The following is a 6,680-nucleotide window of genomic DNA, read 5'->3' on the forward strand; positions in this document are numbered from 1 at the left end:
AAGTCTAAAATAATAGGATATGTAGTACATGGTTAAAATAATTGCATATATAAAAAAAGGGTAGAAGATTAAAAAGTCCACACCAAGCCACCATTTTGCTTGCTTCTTCCCAATTTTCTTAAATTGAAAGATATCACTGGTAGCAACTATTAGTGGGTTGCTATCACTAATAACTACTATCAATTGCTGTCATTAATAGTTGCTGATGAAAAGTAAAAGAGAAGGAAGAAGAAAAGCACACACAGGTATACGTGGAAAACCCTAATACGACAAAAAATCACGATACATGCTTAAATAGAAAAAAGGGAAACCCTAGGGTATAGTAAAAAGGCAAAACTGCCCCTAGGACTAACACCCTAATTTCAACACTCCCCTCAAGTTAGGGCGTAGATATCAATGAGGCCCAACTTGCTAATACATGAGTCGAAAAAATGTCTGGGAAGCCCTTTTGTGAGAACATCTGCAATCTGCTGACTGGAAGGAATATAGGGAACACATATGTTGCCATTGTCAAGTTGTTCCTTGATGAAATGCCTATCAATCTCCACATGTTTTGTTCTGTCATGTTGTACAGGGTTATTTGCGATACTTATTGCGGCTTTATTATCACAGTAGAGTTTCATAGGTTCATCATGACCTTGATCGAGATCACTTAAGACCTTTTCCAGCTAAATTTCCTCACATATCCCTAGACTCATGGCCCTGTATTCAGCTTCGGCACTACTTTTGGCAACAACCCCTTGTTTTTTACTTTTTCACATCACAAGTTTACCCCACATAAAGGTACAATATCCCGATGTCAAATTTTTGTCTACTATAGAGCCTGCCCAATCGGCATTCGTGTATGCCTCGATTCATTGTTTGTCGGACTTCCTGAATATCAACCCTCTGCCCAGAGAGGTTTTCAAATACCTCAGAATGCACTCTACTGCTCTCATGTGTTCTTCGTAAGGAAACTGCATGAACTGATTAACACACTGACTGCATATGCAATATCTGGTCTGGTATAAGAGAGATAGATTAACTTCCTAACAAGTCGCTGATGTCTCTCCTTGTCAACCGAAGCACTGTTACTCAAGTTACTGAGTCTAGCATTAGTTTCCATAGGAGTTTCTACTGGTTTACAGCCCGTCATACCTGTCTTCTTAAGTAAATTCAGAGTGTATTTTCGCTGAGATACCGAAATGCCTTCTTTTGATCAAGCCACTTCCATTTCGAGAAAGTATCTCAACTTCATAAGATCTTTGATTTCAAATTCCTCAGCCATCTTCCTCTTCAGTCTGTCAATTTCTGGAGCATCATCACCTGAAATAACAATGTCATCTACATGCACAATCAAAACTGCAATTTTCCTAGATACTGATTTCTTTGTAAAGAGGGTGTGATCTGAGTATCCCTGATTATACCTCTGTGACTTCACAAAAGTAGTGAACCTGCCAACCAGGCTCTCGGAGACTGCTTCAACCCATACAAGGACTTCCGCAGTTTACATACCCGGTAATTGAACTGTTTCTCAAACCCTGGAGGTGGACTCATGTACACTTCTTCTAATTCCCTATTAAGGAAAGCATTCTTCGCATCAAATTGGTGGAGAGGCCAGACTTTATTAACCACGATTGAAAGAAGAACCTGAACTGTGTTTAGTTTTGCTACTGGGTAAAAAGTCTTGGAATAATCTATTTAGAAGGTCTGAGTGGAGCCTTTTGCAACTAATCGGGCCTTATATCTGTCAATTGTTCCATCATGTTTATATTTAACGGTAAACACCCGCTTGCACCCAACTGCTTTGTGTCCCTTAGGAAGAATGACCTGGTCCCACGTGTTATTTTTCTCAAGTGCCCCCATTTATTCCATAACTGTAGCTCTCCATTCGGGAATCTTCATTGTCGCATATATACTGCTCGGTATTGTAACTGTGTTTAGACTTGTAGTGAGGGCTTTAAATATGGGATACAAGTTGCTATAAGACAAGTAACTCCGTAGAGGATACTTCGTGCATGATCTTGTACCCTTCCTTAAGGCAATAGAAAGATCAAGAGAGGCACCTTGATATTTCTTCTTTTCTAGCTCCCTATTGCATTCAGCCTTCTATTCACATGTCTTATCTTCTATGGGATCTCCTCCAGTGTCAACAACGTTCTCTGCTGGGACCGATTCTTCACAGTTACCACCACTTGTAGCAATTACATTCTCGGTACAGTCCTTAGTATCGTCACTGTCTTTCATGTCTTTACTTACGTCACTTTCAACACAAGCATCATTGTCAGCATAAATGTTACCATTATCAGGTATAAGAGTACTCGTACTTAGAACTGACACCCATTCTGACTCATGGACTGGAGCCGGAGAAGTAACAAGCGACACTATTTCCTTTCTGAGATTCCTCCTATAGTATGTGATCCATGGGACTTGTTCGGTGGGCAGAATGGGTTCATTGAAACTTATGTTAGGAATCGGTTCAGGTAAGACTGACAGACTCGGACTCCAATTAGTCTCTTCACTCATACTCTTCCTCTGAAGAGGACTAAGGGAAAAGAAGGGATGATCTTCGAAGAAGGTCACATCCATGGAGACAAAATACTTTCGGGAAGAAGGATGATACATTTGTACCACGTTGATGTAGTGAATATCCCACAAAGACACACTTTTGGGCCTGGGGGGTAAATTTGGTTTGATTAGGGCCATGAGTATGAACAAACATAACACACTCAAACACCCGAAGTGGAACATCAGGGACGAGTCGGTTATCAGAATAAGACTCTCTGAAATAGTCTAAGGGGGTTTGAAATTTTAAGACCTGGGAAGGCATTCGGTCTATCAAATGAGTTGCTATTAGAACCACATCTCCCCACAAATAGGACGGAAGAGAAGTTGACAACATAAAAAACCGAGCAACTTCGATCAGATGACAGTTTTTTTGCTAGGTTACCCCATTTTGTTAAGGAGTATAAGCACACGAACTTTGATGGACAATGCCTTTAGAGACTAGGAATTCCCCAAGGGAGTTATTACAAAATTTTCGACCATTGTCACTACGAAGGATAATGATCTTTGCATTAAACTGGGTTTCTATAGAACTGTAGAACTGTTTGAAAACAGATGCGACTTTAGATTTGTCGATAAGAAGGAAGACCCAAGTTAATCTAGTGTGGTTATCAATGAAGGTTACAAACCACTGTTTGCCTGTGGCGGTAGTAACAGGTGATGGACCCCACACATCGCTATGGAAGAGGGTGAATGCTTTGGAAGGCTTATAAGGCTGAGGCTTCACTGAGACACATGGTTGTTTAGCTTGGACACACACATCACAATTTAAATTAGACAGATTAACATTGCGAAATAGATAAGGAAACAAATATTTCATATAGTGAAAACTATGATGTCCAAGACGATAGCGCCACAACATATAATCAGTTTTAGAGGTAGAAAAACAAGAAGAAAGTAAACTAGTCCTATCACATATCCTAGAAGAAGCATCTTTAGTGAGAAAATAGAGCCCCTCATCATGTCGGGTAGTGTTAATCGTCGTCTCCGAGTTTAGGTCCTGAAAAACAACAACATCAGGTGAGAAAGTAACTCGACATATCAAATCCCTTGTAATTTTACTAACAAATAACAGATTATAAGATATTTTAGGTACATACAACACATCCTGAAGAATCAACCCCTCAAAGGGTGACAAACGGCCTTTCTAGGCTACAGGGGCAAAAGACCCATAAGCAATTCTGATCCTCTCATTCCCAGCACTTGGATGATATGAAATAACTAGGATTTCCAAGACGATAATGCCACAACATATAATCAGTTTCATAGGTAGAAAAACTATAAGAAAGTAAACTAGTCCTATCATATATCCTAAATGAAGTATCTTTGTCAGTGAGGAAATAGAGCCCCCCATCATGCCGGGCATTACCAATCGTCGTCTCTGAGTTCAGGTCCTGAAAAAAAACAACATCAGGTGAGAAAGTAACTCGACATCTCAAATCCCTTGTAATTTTACTAAAAAATAAAATATTATAAGATATTCTAGGCACATGCAACACATCTTGAAGAATCAACCCCTCAAAGGGTGACAAGTGGCCTTTCCAGGCTACAGGGGCAAAGGACCCATCAACAATTCTGATCCTCTCATTCCCAGCACTTGGATGATATGAAATAAATTAGTAGGAAGAACCAGTCAAGTGGTCTGTAGCCTTTGAATCTAGAATCCACGGCTTGTTACCAGTTATACTAACAAGATTAAAGGATTGAAGTGTACCTGATTGGGTGATCACACTTATACCCACTGTACTAAAGTTAGTTTGATTTGTTTTCTGGTTCTTAGGTTAAGAACCTCCTATTGTTAATTCACGGGCCAGTGTTCGTCCAGGCCCTGATTGATGTCTTTTACCAATTGGCAGACGGCCATACAGCTTTCAGCATTGATCTTTAGTGTGTCAGGGCTTTTTATAGTGTTCACATACCAGTGCTGGCTTACTGTTTTGCTTATCATTAGCAGAACTCGATGCTTTAAAAGCAGCTGAATCAGTTGACGAGACCAGTGGATTATTCATAGCACTCAACCTGTCCTCTTCAAGGCGGACTTCAGAACAAACTTCCATAAAAAATGGTATTAGACGAGTTCCTAGTATCCGACTCCTTACCGCGTCAAACTTAGAATTCAATCCCGCTAGAAAGTCATAAACTCGGTCTATCTTCTCAGACGTGTAATATAAAACTCCCTCACATGGGCAATTTCAGATTATCTCTCGACATAGATCCATTTCTTGCCAGATAAGAGATAGCTTGTTGAAATATGCTGTAACGTCCATTGTTCTCTGCTTGCACTCATGGACTTGTTTGCGTAAGGTGTAAAGCCTGGAAGCATTTTTTCGTTTGGAGTACCGTTTCTGTACGGCCTCTTAAATATCCCGAGCAGAGGCTGCATACAGTAGGGGTTTGCCAATTTGAGGCTCCATACTCCCTACTAAAATATATCGCAGTAGGGAGTTTTCTTCCTTCCATATATATTCTTGAGGGTCACCTGGTCTCAGTTTCGGTATCTCTCCTGTCAAATATCCGAATTTATGCCGATCTTCGAGGGCCATTTTTATGGATTGGAACAACGACAAATAATTAAGCCCATTCAATTTTCCCCTTACAATACAGCTAGCAGTATTTCTTATTGCACCGGAAAATAAATTTGTCGTAGATAAAGTAGGGAAAGAGGTTACCGGGCTTCCTGAGTAAGCTGGAAGGCTAGAGGGAATTTCTGACCGCCCATTAGAGGTAGCCCTAAGCACCTCTCCGAGAGTGGCCATCTATTGCTGAGGATTGAAAGAACTCTTAAACAAGAGTATCCATGAGCATGTTCGGACCTTTCCTATTTCATTGTGACCGAATTACCACACATACATTCTAACAAATAGGTATGCATTTTAACACTAATTATAGGCATGCATTCACAACCAATAGATTGAGTATACGTACTAGTTGAAGACTGTTTTCACTTGAACTCAATCTAGCAGTAGTGACTCCTCTACTGTCCTTATCGCCCAACAATCAGCCGCCTAGCAGCACCACGAACAAGCAGCAACCGGGGACGACACCACCACTTGAAGCTCTTGGTATTCTCGGAGTGAGAATCCAAAGAGTGGACTTTGATGGAATTGGTAGAGGAAGGAGGAAAAGAAGATCGTGTAGAACGACAAGGAAGTGGGAGATAGTAGGTGACTATCGTATAGTCGGGTGCTCGTCGCTTAGAGAAAGGTACACGATCGTGTAGGTTTTACAAAGCGATCGTTTAGAAATGTTTGGCAGGCTAAGCGATCGTTTAGAGAAGGTGAGCGATCATTTAGAGAACGCATGTGATCGTTTAGGTGATAGACGCTATCGTATAGGCTCTCAACTAAGCGATCGTGAAGTTTCCACACCGTGAGCGATCTTTTCGAACTCTTTGCAAAATGAAAACAATTTTCATTTTATTCTTCAGTTACAATAACCGAAATCAATCTTCCCACTATCGCACGATTCAGGAGAAATTTTCGGTCAATTATCACATAACTGCCTATTTAATTAAATAATGAATATAATCATATTATATTCTTAACCTATTGTTTGATATCATTTATCAACTATAGAAATTTCTCCTCTACTTGATATAAATCATATTTATATCTAATTTTCTCCAAAATAATGTATCTCATATATTTAGTCTATTATATCATATATAATCAAACTCCCTCTTGTCAATTTGAAAATTTCAAACTGACCCAAAAACTGATTCTCGACTTTATCCAAGCTACCACGGGGACCTTATGGACGTGTGGCTCGAAGCTCTAACGGTACGTGAATAGTTGACTAAACTCTTTAGCCACGAGATCCACCATCCGTTAACTGCCATACATTCCACTAAAGACCAACAACTGAACTCTTCTTACCACATATATATTTTTGTGTCCATCGGATATAACCAATCATGAGTATGATGAACCTTCACAAATGCTCGTAAGTTCAGCTAGGCCAATTTATCATTTTGCGCCTGTAGTTATATCTTGCTCCTTAAGTACCACTGATTCCTCTAATGAACAATACAACATAGTCCAAATATGTGTGAACACCTCTCGGGCCAAGAGAAGGTGTGTGGTGCCACATCGTTCAAGCCTTAGAATCAACCCTTAAGGGAGCTATCTATCTACTTG

This window comes from Benincasa hispida, chromosome 11 (assembly GCF_009727055.1).
Source record: "Benincasa hispida cultivar B227 chromosome 11, ASM972705v1, whole genome shotgun sequence".
In the NCBI taxonomy this organism is placed as follows: Eukaryota; Viridiplantae; Streptophyta; class Magnoliopsida; order Cucurbitales; family Cucurbitaceae; genus Benincasa; species Benincasa hispida.